Source organism: Bombus terrestris, chromosome 7 (assembly GCF_910591885.1).
Source record: "Bombus terrestris chromosome 7, iyBomTerr1.2, whole genome shotgun sequence".
In the NCBI taxonomy this organism is placed as follows: Eukaryota; Metazoa; Arthropoda; class Insecta; order Hymenoptera; family Apidae; genus Bombus; species Bombus terrestris.
In genome coordinates this window covers 350,186-365,802 of record NC_063275.1, presented here as the reverse complement: position 1 = coordinate 365,802, position 15,617 = coordinate 350,186, and the positions used below count along the sequence as shown (strand labels likewise).

Genomic DNA, 15,617 nt, shown 5'->3' with positions numbered 1-15,617 from the left:
TTCAATAATTTTTTTTCTGCTCTACGTTAACTTTATACCTTGACAATTTAATTCTGTTGTAAAAGTTCTGTTAGGATAGTTATTTTGTATTGCGTTAACGAAAGTTTCGAAGGATCATGTACCATTTAACAGGTATTTTAGGGTAAAATATAAAAGTTGGAATTATTTTTAAATTAGCATTACTAAAGGAATTGAAAGCAAGGTAAGTATAGAAGAGAAAGAAAGTTGTGATTTTTATAAGTGTAACTGTTTTATTGTTCTAACAACACGAGGAAAATTGAACAAAACTAAATGAATTAATGTGAAGAATTCAGATTGGGAAATGTAAACATTAAAAATGGATCAAAATATCGTTAATAAGCATCAGCTAAAGATTTTCGTTGTTTCGACATATCAGGTCAAAACATACTGATTCTGTTATAATGGTCAAAATGTATCGAAGGTATTGAATGTATTGTATATATCATATATATTATATTTACTTCCTTATTGTACTTTATTACTATAATACTTATTATATCATTTATTGTTTTTAACTTTTTACATATGTAGGATTTTTTTATTTATTTAGAATGGATTAAACAGGAAACAATGGTTATTTAAATTGAATTAAATACAGTAATGTGCTATAACTAAGACAACTAAATAGTTAATTTGACTAAATAGTTACAACTCTCGTCACCATGTTTCTGTCACTTAAAGATGACAGGAAAATAATAATGAAAAGAATGTTGGGTTTTTGAATCAGAGTTCGAGATATTTTTATTCTATACTAAGAGTACACGTTTACGATTAGACCGTTACCGAAAGACTGAGACCTTGATTAAGACCCAGCTCTTCTAGATATTCATTTATCTTATGCCTACGTGCCGAATTTATATTCCTTTGTTTTGGGAGTTGGTGTCGTGTGCAAAGCGGTTCAAGTTTCCTGAGTCGGTTGTAGATATTTGTTGACGTTACAGTTCCAACGCTCTCTTTCACGCGAACCATCCTTCTTGACAACGCTGATGTCACGTAAAATTCGCGATAAAAAAGAAAGAGCTGACCAATAGCATAACTTGACCGTCCTTTAATATTTTTATATGCTTTTATTCACCAAAGTGATTAAGTACAATATTACAATGAAGTAGCGAAATTACAAAGTATTAAAATAGTTGTTCAAATCACGGCCAAGACTGTACCCAAGACTAGTCTCGTGGTCGAATGCTCGCAGTTTTTATATGTTGAGTTTGTAGGACTTGAAGGGCAAGAAGAGGATCCTGAGTGCCCTACGTAATAGGGAAAATTTAATGTTAGGTCATGTGCAAAGGTCAGGTCAAAATTTAACGATTCATTGTCAGGTAGGGTGGATTTGAGTATGGTCGCTGTCACATTGACGATACTCTTCGACAATGCTGACCACACTATGACTTCTCTAAACACATCCAATCCAGTTGGCTGCTGAAGACAGCAGAACTCTCATAGAAAGAAAACTAAAAAGAAAACACCCCACTGACCTCACTAAAGAAATAAAATAGTCAAACTCGAAGATGGTATCCCGCTGGGGGTAGCCATCCACATGTTATTTAGCAATTAAGTTAGAAAAATTTACCAAATGTCCAGCTGAATAAACTGTAAAGTACAAATTAAATAATAAAAAAAAAAAGGACAATGAGTTGTACGTTTGTAGCGGCACATGAGTCAGAGGACAAAGCAAATCATGTTGTCGTTTTGCCTCGGAGTATCAAGACCGTTAGATTACAAGTAATGTAATAATAAATAAACTCCAGGCAAAACAATGTCGCCGCTACAGGCGACCATCGTAGGAAGACAAATTTGAATTTTCTGACTCCCCCCCCCCCCCCGACCATTATAAATAAACGGACGAGATCGCGAGCGATAGTTCATAGCGAGTACATAGCGAGTTCATATCAAGTATTTAGCGGCATCCAGAGTATCTTTGAAGATCTAACGAGCATTTATCAAGTTACGCGACAAGCATTTACGAGTATTTATTTCGCGATTTTATATTGCGATTTATACTTCGTACTAACGACTAACGTCTACGTTTATACATTAACTTATTGTCTTAAATACATTCGACGGTTACAACAACAAGCAATCTCGTCATTAATCCTCACGACCTGCGTCCTCTTCACGCAAATATTTATTCACAGAAACATTTATCAAATGTCCAGCTGGACAAATTGTAAAGTACGAATTAAAAAAACTGACTTCTCAACTAACTACTGACTGTTAATTCGTGTTTCTCCCTTAAGCATCCCTTTGTCTTTTCTCATAGCCCCACCACGTACGTGTTCCGCAACCGACCGCGGCCATGGTCACACAGGCCCTTTTTCCGTGTAACTACTCGACTGAAGGACCGACGACACATTTGTAGAAGTTTATGTGTAAAGGATTGTTGTTACGTGAGGTTTGAAGGACGAGATTGCCTGTTGTTGAAACCGTCGAATATATTTAGAATAATAAATTAATGTACAGACTGTATACGTGAGTCGTTAGTACAAAGTATAAATCGCAAAATAAAATCGCGGATAAATACTCGTTAATGCTCGTCGCGTAACTCGGTAGATACTCGGGCATGCAGTCTCTCGCTCGCGATCGCGTCCGTTTATTTATACTGGTCGGGGGGAGTCAGAAAATTCAAATTTGTCTTCCTACGACGGTTGCTGGTAGCGGCAACATTGTTTTACCCGGAGTTTATTTGTTCTTACATTACTTGTAATCTAACGGTCTTGATATTCCGAGGTAAAACAACAACATGATTCGAAATGTCCTCTGACTCCGCTACATCACTCCCCTACCAGTAATAACGTTTTTATTAAGCTAAACAGAGTGTCTCTTTGTCGTCGTTATTTTAAAAGTTACCGATACATCCTGTGTCCGACAATTTACGACGCCTAACCGAAAACTGCCTGGTACCAGTAGGGAAAACGGACTCTACGTCCTCTACTATCGCCTGGTGTTTTCTTCCGCGGTTCGATCGCTGCTTGCGCTGTTTTCGTCGTGCGCGCTCGTACAACGCAATGCCGCCGCTGCATGTTAACTATTATGAGACTAGTGGTCTGATACGTCTTAGTAATTAATTTTTAGAAAAGCGATTGGTTTGTTATAATTTTTCTGATGCTACTGAGATATACATATTGGTAAATAAGATTCAACTATAAATAAAACTATCCATTTAAAAATCTATATTTAACGTGTGTATTATATTTTTATAAATTATTAAATTAGATTATTATGAATCTATCTAATCTTTGCTAGTGTATTTGCATTATGTCATTATTAAAAGAAAAATCTTTATCTTGAAAGGGTAACATCCAATTTTCAGATTAAAGATAGTTTTTTCCGAGGAGCGAGAGGAGGATTTGAAATAGAACTTCGATACATTCGACATGGGACAATGGTTTTTGGGTCGTCACACACACACAGAAGTCAATCACTGGAAACGTTTGAAATATACACGCGAATGCGTGAAAATGGAATAATCGAAGCCAGTTCGGGATATTCTTCGGTTTTAAATTATATCGAATCTGCTTTACCTATTCCTGTGCTACTTTTTTTATTAGATCGATGAAACAATGAGTAGAAAACGAAAAGAGGGTGGTTTGAGACATTTTAAAAAGAATATGATTCAACGATATCGTTTGTAATTTTACATCGAATTCATAGATTACCCGTTTCAGTATATCTTTTTTATATTTCAATCTTGTTCTAGTTTTAACAAAGAAAGGCTCTTAATGGTTTAAAGTAAATGCTTTAGCGTAAAATAGAATCAAAAGATCGTCCATATTGTTAATAATTGATACAACTTTCGATTTTAAGCCTATACAACAATTAGATGACGCATCTAGAGTTCTTCGAATTTCAATCAAAATGTCTTTATTAATACGTTGCGCTTTGTTCCGACGTTTCGTGAACATTAAAATTCACTTCTCTACTCTGAAAAGCGCCACGTATGTACCTATTGATAAAAACATGGAGGAAATCCGAAAAACCACAAATATTTTGTGGTCTCTGTAAACTTTGAACGAGTCCAAATAACCCGAAGTACGCGGTAGAGTTAGAAAAGCAGTTAGACGGATCGAGTTTGATCGTTGTCCGATAATTTTTCTGTTTTTTCTTTTAGTACGAAAAATGTAGCTTGATTTTACTTTCTGCCCTATTTTTGATGATAATTTATGGTCAGTATCGGACATTGTATTTTACTTGTAAAATGTCAAAAGCGAATAAAAGATGTTAAAACTTCCGTAGAAACTGGAAAACATTCAGGTGTGGATAAATTGTTAGCACATAATTCTAATTTTGGAATGGCCTAACTCTTAAAAAGCATTTCGATAATTTTGATTGAGAAACCTTTAGTCATAAAAATAGTTATAAACGAATAAATTAATTCAAATTCTAGTAATTGTTTAAAATATTTCAAAGATTTAATTACGTATCTTTTATTTAATTGATTCGACATTTTTACTTTGATTTAATTTTAAATAAATGTAAAAATACTAATAAACAGAAAAAATTGTACGAATCATAAAACTGATGTTTAATAAAAAATAAAATGTTTAATAAAATATATAAATGTAAAATAAAATAATTAATAAATGTTCTTAAATATTTCAGTAGGCTATCAATGCTAATGCTCTCAAATATTTCGGATTTTAATGAATAAATTATCAACCCACAAAATGTCATGCATTTCATCATTTATGATTTACACATATGTGCACAGTACACATATGTATGAAACAATATAATGGAAATTATATAAAATCATTTTTTATGTTCCAAACCATAATTATAATTTCATGTTTCCATGTTGGAAAATGTTTTCTTTTGTTAGAAAGATCGTACGTCTTCCAAATCATCGCCGTCAGTGCTTGAAGTCGTAGTAATTAAAAATTAATTGCCTCTGAAAATTACTTGTTTCTACGGTAAATACAACTCGTAATGTAGAGGCTGTTTCCTATCTCGCCGTACAAGCCATTTTCTACCGCATATATAAACTTGGCTATTGTTTGAACAAGTCGTTCCAGCTTAACAATATAGTACACGTTTCTAGATTATCGTATAAAGATCATTTTTCACGAGAAACTAGGGAAAGTATCCAAAATTATGATAAACGAGTGCAGAATGTATGATAATACGTTTTTAATGTTGCAATGATAGGTATGTGTAAATTGAAGTAATTATTATTATTGAAATTAATATTTCCAAGGTTGAAATAGATTAGTTTCGTATTATTATCAAATGAATCCTTTATAGTTAATCCTCTACAGCACGTGCATCGTTCCCACATTTGTCACTGATTTATATTATAGTATAATATATTAATACTATTATAGAAAATAAAATTGTTTTCACTATTATTTTATTTACATTTTTATTTAGATACGTAGATATTAATTCTAAATATATACATAATAACTCATTCTGAGTTACGTAGTTCTGAGAATGATTGAAATTTCATCAAGTAAAAGATCGAAGGACATCCAGAATCTTTGAAAAAATAAGTCAAAATTCATTGTCAATTACTATTGAGCAAATATGGACAAGAAGCGAATTTCAGTTTAACTACAATTTAATCTTTTGTAGAATTTTGTAGGGAATTTAGTTTTTTATATAGAACTCACAATTAAATTTTCGATTTTAATCTTTTATAAAATTTTTTGTTTTAATTTAGTCACAATTTAATAGACTCTGTTTAGTTAATATAATAAACACAATTTTTTTATCCCCTAAGCTACATAGGTGATAATCATTTATTATTCTGCTCTGTTATTGATTATTCAAAACGAACGAACGTCATATTAATTATTTAAAAACAAAATAATACAATAACAGAAACTTAATCGATGTTTATTAAGTGAGAAGTTTTATAAAATCGCTAAATTCAGAATGTTACAAGAAGTTTGAGTAAAAATCGGAGCATATGTCTTATTTAATTTGTCGTATTAATGTAGTATCGGGGCCAAAAGGCCTAAGGTGTCGGCCGAACTGTAAACAAAGTACCGTTTAGCATCAATGTACCGTTGGGTCCTTTAAGTGGACAGTTTTCGCGAAAAGGCTGCGTGACCTTGACCACGGGGGTTTCGGGATACCTGTTCCGAAGAACGGGAAAAGGTAGAGGGTGTAGAGTGTGCAAAGTGTGCAGAGTGTGCAGAGCGTGCAGAGCGTGTAGAGTGTGGAGAGTGTGGAGAGCGTGTGGAGTGTGCGGAGTGGGCAGAGCTTGAATTGGAAAGCAGAAAGCCGCATGCGAGAATAGAACGTAGAACAGCATTGTAATCATTTCGTTGCTTCGAATAATATATATTAAATCAAAACATCATTACTTGTCCTTTCTCTCTAAGACCCATTTGGATACTACATTAATATTTGTCAAAATAAGAAAGAAAGCAACAAGAGCTGAATAGAAGTTTGTTTTATGATTAGAAGATTATAAAAATATGATTTTTAATTTTTTAAGATTTTCCATAATGCATATGTTTCACGTATCTGTGTTTAAGATCGTATACGAAAACATATATCACGTACTTCTGTTACGCATTTATCTTATCAAATTATTTCAGTTTATGACAATTGCGTAAACTGTTAATAACAATAATATATAAAATATTATATGTGAAAATGTGAAATATGTGAAATATAGATAATATGAAATCGTATAGTTGCAATTTCAAGTAATTGGTTAAGCGTAAGATGTAATAGTTTGTGTCTCGAATAAACAGAATTCGGTTTGATTAAGTTCATGATATGATTCCACGTAGGAGAAGATAAATTTGCAATTGCAAATATGGACAAAGCGTTTATAATTTATTATCGCATAAACTATACATACCAAAATAATTGGAAAAACACTGTTAATCTAAAATCTATCGCTCAATACCTTATCGTAACTATTCGATACACTAAACTTATATCAAACATATTGCTAACATACTTTACATAGTTCTCGTGCAAATTTGCATATTCTATATGCATTGATGCCATATATTTCTTACACATTTACGATGCATAAACATCCGCCATCTACTCATGACAGTGCTAACGAGATTTCAAAATGAGTCGTATAACACGAATAATACATTCTTAAAATATGTCTGCAAATATCTGAATATTCTTGTGTTGTATAGCAAAATAGCTGCGGACTCCGCCATTAAAATGCAATACAAGTAGCCTAATTTCTTCTTTGTTCCATGCAAAAAAAGAAAGAAATACGGCGAACGGAAACGAAAGAGGGCGGTTTAGACAGAGGCAAAAATTCCGTTGGTATTCGTCCTCCTTTCTTGTCGAGACGCGAAACTTTCCAGCTTGAAAGCCAGCAAGTCAATGTGTTTCCTGGCGAACACGTAAAAGTGCGACCATGTCGGCCGAGATTTCCAGCGAAACGAGATCACCAACATGACGTGGAAACTTTTTCCAAGTTTCATCTCGTGAACGTCGCGTCGATTTGTTATGCTTCCTCGTATTCGGAAGTAGTACACAATCAATTCTCATTGAGAATTATAAGTAAATTATTCTGGCGTGGTACTATAACGTGAATAATAAATGATTATCGTATGTTTGATTCTAGCTGAATCTAATGTCTAAATCTAGAGGCTAATGTCTTTTTAGCCTGCGGATCTGAACCGTCGTGCCAAGTAATTGAGTAAATAGTGGGTTTTGGTGGTTGTTAATTTTTGTTATATCCATTACTGAATTTGGATATTTCTTCTTTAACTGTGGATATCTTAAGGTCGCGGTGTATTGTTTCGTTGGTAACATACCAAGCTGCATCTATTAAGGATTTTAGAGTTTTTGATTGGAATCGTCGAAGAATTTCTATATTGGAATTACTCGCTTTATTTTCCCCATAGTTGGATCTCATAGGTCCAAACAGCTTTTAATACAGCATTAACGAATGTTGAATTATTTAGGAATTTTTAGTATTAGGCTCGGAAAGAATCGTCATAATGTATATAATCTCTTTGAAAATATTCAAATTCCCAATGCTTAAATTTTTCTTTGTATTTGGTATAATATTCGATACAGTGTTTCAAAATATGTAATTGGAAGGTTAATAATTCTTCGCTCGCCACATTTAACTCGTTATATATCAGATGATCTAAAGATCTAAAGATCAGCCCTTACGATTTTTCAGGTACTTTCGATAGTCGGACAGAAAAATGTTCCGAAGAAAAGTTTATCAGTTTTTAATTGGCTAAAAATTGCAATGTCAAGAACTTAAAGAGAATTTTACTTCGATAAGAAATTAAGGTATCCTCTATTTTTTTTTTTTTTAAATAGAACAATATATTTTTTATACGTCATTTCTTAATTCTCTGCAAAAAAAAGTATTAAAGTCGGAAAATAAGCGGTTAAAAAGATATTCTCGCTTTAATGTTGAAAAAATTATGAAACACAAGGAAAAATAGCGTAGCACTTTCCCGCTTTTATATTTTGCTCGTCTTTCATACGATCAATTTCGCAACATCAAAGTTAAAATATCTTTTACACTGATCATTTTTCCACCCGAGTACCTTAATACGTTTTTGGAGAGAATTAAAAAGTGCGTCGAATGGATTATGAAAAAAGTGCATTGTTACGTTTAAAATAATAAATGTGACTCTGAATGTCAATCGAAGTAAAATTCTTTGTAGTCGATCGAAAGCTGATAAACATTTGTTCGAAACATTTTTTTGTTCCACTATCGAAAGTGTCAGAAAAATCATGGGGATTGATTTTTAGACCACCCTATATATTCACTTGTCATCTTACGTGTTTTCCTATACGAACTGTTGCATAATGTATATTTCAGTCAGTCGGATGCTTTGCAATTCTTTCCAACTTTTCAAATACTCCCAATTACGGAAGAAATAAAAATACATTGAACTCAATTCGTTAAAGAAAGAGTATGTATTGTCAGACTATACATATGCATAAGTACAATTCTACGATTAAGAGAGATTATTGTCGCTATAAAACTAAATGTTCTTGTGATATTAAAAGATTAAATAACTGAAAAGGTATAACTAACAAAATCTAATTGAAAGTATTATTGCAATATTATTTTTCTAGGGATTCTTTTGGGATAGGGATTCTTTTTGTTTTACGGGTAGCACGACAGGCTTTGTCTCACGGACATAGCGATCTTCTTTTGTTTTACGGACAACCATTTTTGAGAGGCACGCATTTTCCCAAGCGAACGGACAGAGAGTTACATTAGAGACAGACAAGGTTACAGAATAGTTATTTAAGATTTTAAAGACCGAAGAAGAAAGATCGATAGCTCAGGACGTTGAAAATCGATTCTCGATTTTCAGACTACAGAATCGATCCCTGAATTATCCCAAGATTTACGATCTTACATAGTTATAAATGTTGTACATTGATGATGCAATTAATCTAAAAACTACTTAAAATAGTTGTCGCATACACGATCGATTAAATGATCATACATAAAGATGTAACAGAAAGGAATAATTGAAATTACGTTATTCGCAGTTTTTATAACGGTATTGCTAAAAATAGTTTAAGGATGTATTGGTATAAAAATACGACGATTGAAATGGAAAGGAGGATAGGTAGTCTTCTTATCACAAAATATAAAATGAAATGGAAGTATAAAAATGTATTTCTTGCAGTCGAAATGTTCTTGGTTGTGCGTAAAAATTTTGCAGAATACTTTTGAACTAGGTGCTTGTCTCAATATTTTGAATTAAATTAAAATATCAAAATTGGGAAATCAATGACAATGGTTCATTCGGAATAAGATATAATTAAAAATGTCGTAAAAAAAAATGTAACGATACTGTATCGATATGAATTCAATTACTATTTCAAATAACTACGATTTCAATATCGAATTTGCCAAAATTTGTTTCGTTGGACAGTGGCCATTTATGTATATACTATGCGTGTTAAATATAAATACGTATATGATATTTTGAAACTTTATTGACATCGAGACAGGATTATCATGCTTATATTGGCGAAAATTTAAATCAATTTGAAAATATGTATAATACACACAGTAAATTAGTACACAGCCATGGAAAGCATTTTATGCATACAATAAACGTTAAAAATGGCATCAGTGGATATTTAGAATGGGTAAAATAATGGATAAATATAATAAATAATGGGAAAAATACTTTTCGATTTTTACGAAATATGCTGGAAACAACACACCATAGACAAATCGAAACAACTCAGGGGCAAACTTAAAAAATTTTATTGGCTCATTGGCCGTCGCTCCAACCTAAGCACACAGAACAAAATTACGCTCTATAAGACCGTGATAAAACATGTCTGGACCTACAGAATCCAACTATGGGGAACAGCAAGTAATTCCAACGTTGAAATACTCCAACGCTTCCAATCGAAAACGCTAGGATCCCTAATAAATGTACCCTGGTATGTTACCAACGAAACGATCCACCGCGACCTCAAGATACCTACAGCTAAAGATGAAATATACAAGTCCAGAAGCAGAAATAACGCAAGAGTCAACAACCACCACAACCCATTAGTCGCTCAACTACTTGACACAACGGACCAGATCCGCAGACTAAAAATAAAATACCCTTTAGATTAAATCCTTAGATCCTACTAGAACCAACAATATAAACTATTATAAACCGTGTCATTGTATCACGCCAAATGAAGTTACTGAAAATTCTCAACGAGAATTGATTGTAAATATTCTAACAAATAAAAAAAAATAAAAAAAAAAACGAAATATGTACCTGCACTAAATAGCATCTTGCAGTTTCTACGTACATTTTTAGATTTGTTTCAGACTTTATCAGACGCAATCATGATAGTTGCATTGTAGTGCTAATTAAATTTCAAAATGTTTCGTGCCGCACACGATATATTCATTGAAAGTTTCCATAAATGTTCGAATACTTTTTTGAACCAGCGTAAATTTATGAGATCGTGTCGCGTGTAGCTTTTTTCTAGATTCGTCAATTTCTAAAAACTAAACTCAAAATGTGCGTTCAAGTCGTTTAACATTTGTTGAAACAATTTGCTGCACGTTCATCGCGCAATTAATCGACAATACGGAACAATAACAAGATCGAGCAGCCGCCACATGAAATCAATGAACACGTGCCAATTAACGTGATGTGGTTAATAGTTTCCCAGTTTCGATTGTCTCTCCTAATATTTATTCATTCCTTATCTCGTGCATCCTGACTACGTATTAATAATCTCGCGCGAATATTCGTAGATACGCGTTCGCACGCGTGCTTCTATTGCTTTAAATAGCACGTGCCTCGAATATGATAAGAGATAGACACAGGCCGGCCAGCATACGGAAATTTCGTTCCTTTCATGTTTCAAACATCTCCTATGGCTCTGTGTGTGTTCCATTCGACGAGTCGACAAAGTCAATTCGAACAATACTTTCGACAGAGACGTTTCTTCCGGACAAAGAAGCTTTCAAATAAAACAAAACGAACGCTTTAAAACGTTCTCTCTGTTTGTGTTATATGTATCTTGTAGGGTGTATCGAGACGTAACAAAATGCTGTCGAGCTAAAATTCTCGCATATGAGACAGGTTGTTTCACCTTTTCAAATCTTCTGCGAACTCGTGCGAGAGCTTCAGACTTTCTGGTTATGACTGGATTATAAATTCCTCGAGCGATTCAATGGATTCAATGGATTTATTTATCATGTAAGCTATAGCAGAATAAGACGTCCAGAATAAAAGCCGATTTTATCAAGCTACGCACCATTCGATAGTTTACCGAAAGCAAACGTTACAAACCTATCTTCATCACTTTGTCTAAATTTTGTTCAACTATTTTGTGCATCGTACCAACGAGTTTGAAAAAGGTTGAGTATAATAGTTATGCCAATATGTTGATATTGTAAATACAACAAAGTAAACGCTCTGAAACTTCGATATTAACTCTATATTTTTCAGCATCTTTTAGCGCTTTTCAATTTTTATACTTGGGATTTGTAACGAAAAAATTTAAAAAAAATTTTTCTAACCTAAATCACTCGTTTACAATGTGCTCCAATTTTTTTAGAATTTTTGCATACCATCAAGTAGAAAAAATAGGAAAAAGACGGTAAATCCGAATTTGGCCTATAACGACACTTCCGGTTGAGATAAAGGGTTGAAAATTGGTTTATGATGCATCGATGGTGCATCATATGGTACCATCGCTTCAAGGCCACTTTTGACCCCCTCGACCCGTTATACTTCTTGGATTAAAGTTGGCCGCTTTCTTTGCTTTTTCTCAAGCTTCTTTTGCCGATGCATATCAAGTGAAGTAGATGAAGAGTTTGCTCAACATTAAATGTAGCGAATCAGTTAAAATGACTAGTATCCGATTTTTTTTATTTTTCCAATCATCATAATCGCACAAGTATTCTTGGTAATTACATATTAACGTTTACTTTCATTGAGACAGGAACATGACTAATATTAGTCAATTATTTTCGTTATATCGCTATAATACTAATTAACTATGTACATATTTAGATATTGTATATTTATTTTAGATATTATGTATTTATATACGTGTTTTAAAGTTTTAGTGTCGAAAAAGAACATTCTATTGCCGATCTTCGAAAAAATCAATTTCTTGTATTCTTTTTGAAAGAATATATTTCAAAAATGTACGTACCAAATTGTATACTGAGATTCCTAAAATCAATGCAACGGTTGTATGTTGTAACATAAAATTCCTTAAATGTAAATTTTTCAAAATCATATTTTTTTCTAAAGATCTCCTATCGTTAGAAATTCGAGCAGTAAGTAAATTCCATTTTTCCCTTAATCTAATCAACGATCCATTCGATACATCTATGACGTCTTAAGATTTACTCGATTGGTTCCAAATTTTGAACGCAATTCTAAGTGTTTAAATCATATCAAATTTATTGTTTCATACATCAAGCTTACTCTTTTTTCCTCTACATTGTTTCGTTTGTTGCAAAGCGTCTTCTTCCAAAAAAAAAAAAAAAAAAAAAAAAAAAAAAAAAAAAAAAAAATCGACGATGAAACTTTATTTTCTGTAGTCAAAGTCTAATTAAGACTCTTTTTGGTCCCTGTTTTACTTCAGATTGGCAAAATGATCAGAATTACGAGAACCGCAAGATTCTCTTTCGAAACAAGTATTCTTGAAAGTTTATACTATCGCCAACTTTGATTACTCCTTCTTAGAAAAATATATGAACGTTCATTGTAATATTGATTATAAATGCAAAATAATGATAGATAAAGTTATATAGTCTTTTTGCTATAACGTTCTAAAACAGCACAAAAGAAAAGAGTTAAAAGGAGTTGAAATACCAACAAGATTAAGAATTCGCTTTCTATGGTAGATTATCTACTTATATAGTTTATTAAAAGAATTTAGAATCAAAAATTCCACGATTGATGATGAATCTTTCCACGTTGATCAATTTTTTGTTGAAAAAATTAAGAAAAGGGATTGAGATGCCACAGAGGTAAAAAATTCTCATTTTACTGTTATAAAGACAGTTATAAATAAAACAGCTTTCCGTGCTAAAAGCTTTGGTATGAAATCGCGATATATCCGTCGTTTGCAAAATATTTGCCTTTACAGAAATCAGAAAAATTCGGAATATTAAGTATAAAGAGTATTAGTTTTTGTTTATTTAATTTAAAAGAGTATTATTTTTCAAACTGTTTCGAATATACTGTAATTATAAAGAGCTTTGAAAAATAGCTAAGAGGCCTTTGTAGAGTATAAAAATTCCGGTTGAACCGCGAATAAGATATCTTTATATTCAGTAACCCTTTCGATTAAGAAAAACAGCTTTCTCTCTCTCTCTATCGCGATAGTGTCTTTATTATTACTTTTAAGAATATTCATCTCATCGAGCTAATTCGACGTATGGTAAGGTAGATTTATTCATGAAATTTACGTTTAGATTTATATTTATTCATGAAATCTACGCTTCAGAATGAAACATAGAGTTTGTTCGTTTGTATTCCAAGAGGGCAATTGAGAATTTCTGTTTGAAGTATGATAAATGCAAGCTTTGAGATAGATGGTAGTTGTGGAAAGTTGATTGAAAATTATGATACAGGTATCAGTTTGAGGACGCATGTGGGATATTTGTTGCATCTGGAAAAGAGATAGGCAGATAGCAGATGCTTGAGATTGAATGAGAATTGAAAGAGATTGGATGAAATCTGAAAAAATTTATTCAATGTCGTTATTTTCCGAATAGAGTACTTGTAGATTTGGATTTAAAGTTCCTTTGTTGGGATGTTGTAAATGTTGTAAAATGTTGTAAAGTCTTACTTCTATAACGGTATGGAAAGATTGTTAGGGTTTTCAAGAATTTATAGTGAGGTGATGTGCGTGATAGGTGTAGAAGAATCACTCAGTATGTTCAATAATAAATATTTGTTAATCTTTGTTCTTTATATATACTTACGCGTAGGACGCGGGATATAATTATCGGTTCGGGGTTACAAGTTCGGATACGGCGCGATACGTTTCGCGGTGCGATTCAAGTCGGGAGATGATTGCACCAGATGTCGAGAAATTCGGATTCGTTATTACGGCCAACTACCAACGATCAATTCGGACCGGCGTCTCACGACTTGTCTAGCGACTCACAACTGACTGACTTTCCGTCACGATGATGCTGCTTAGGAAAACTATGATCGGGTGTGTCTAAGGAGACGAAATCATCGGATTCGTTGAGTAAAGCTTTGGTTCGGAAAGCGAGGGAAATGGACGTCGCTGTTAATTGGCTAAATTTTGAGTTGGTGGTTGGAAAAGGATGCTAACCACCGCTGAGAGAAAGTTGCTAGCGGGAAGCGTTGTACGCGAGGAAAAGCAGATTCCCTGTATCTTCCCGTAGTGGGTGGTACGTGTAGGGACTGTTGAGACAAAGACTATTTGTCCCTTTGGAGGACCTTAGCTAAATAAATCCCAAGATTTATAGCAGGTCCTTAGGTGGGTCTTTAGCTGAAAATATTCGGTGAGAATGTATCGACATCTGGCAATCATCTTGTTCGAAGTTGTATAAACCATGTCATTGTATCACGCCAAATTAAATTTATTGTAGTAGGTTGAGCTAGCCGTATTTATGAAATTCAAAACGAATCTTCTATTGTTTCTCTATGATGGCATTTCCTAGGTAGTTCAGTGGTGACTGAAATGTTTCGTATATTCGAAATATGTGTGCCCTGTGAGTTCGAATTGTTGTTGTGTTGTTATATGCAGGATCGTATTGCACACTATTTTCTGAATTTATTGTATCTTTTCTTCTTAATAAAAATGACAATTATTCCACATACATATATTTTCCACATATTGGCTGCCTATCCAAATCTCAACTTTCTACGAATGCTTCTCATGAATACGTCTTTAATATTTCCCCACTTATTAACCAACTTTTTAAAATGTTTATTTTCTTACAAATACTTAAGTAACTTATATAACTTAATAGATCTATGTTACAGTTATAGAATTGGACATATTGCAATTGTAAGAAAAGTTTGTAAGGCTATTTGGTTCTACTTTAAAAAAAAGAATGTTTTTTTGTATCTTTCAAAGAGAAATAGTTAGAAATATCTGTAATAATATAAGAAATAATATATGAGGGTTTCTACAATGTTTCCAATTTTCGAAGT

At 32.9% G+C, this 15,617-nt stretch overlaps 2 long non-coding RNA genes across 2 annotated transcripts in view; both read right to left on the bottom strand.

Moving 5' to 3' along the window:
• Positions 1 to 15,617, bottom strand: part of LOC100642354 — a 241,003-nt gene that overhangs the window by 24,706 nt on the left and 200,680 nt on the right. The window lies entirely within an intron of this gene.
• Positions 1,069 to 2,324, bottom strand: LOC125385475. The gene is made up of 2 exons (XR_007224792.1): positions 2,234 to 2,324; positions 1,069 to 1,472 (listed from the first exon to the last, which is right to left on the bottom strand). It is a non-coding gene; the product is annotated as an uncharacterized LOC125385475 (long non-coding RNA).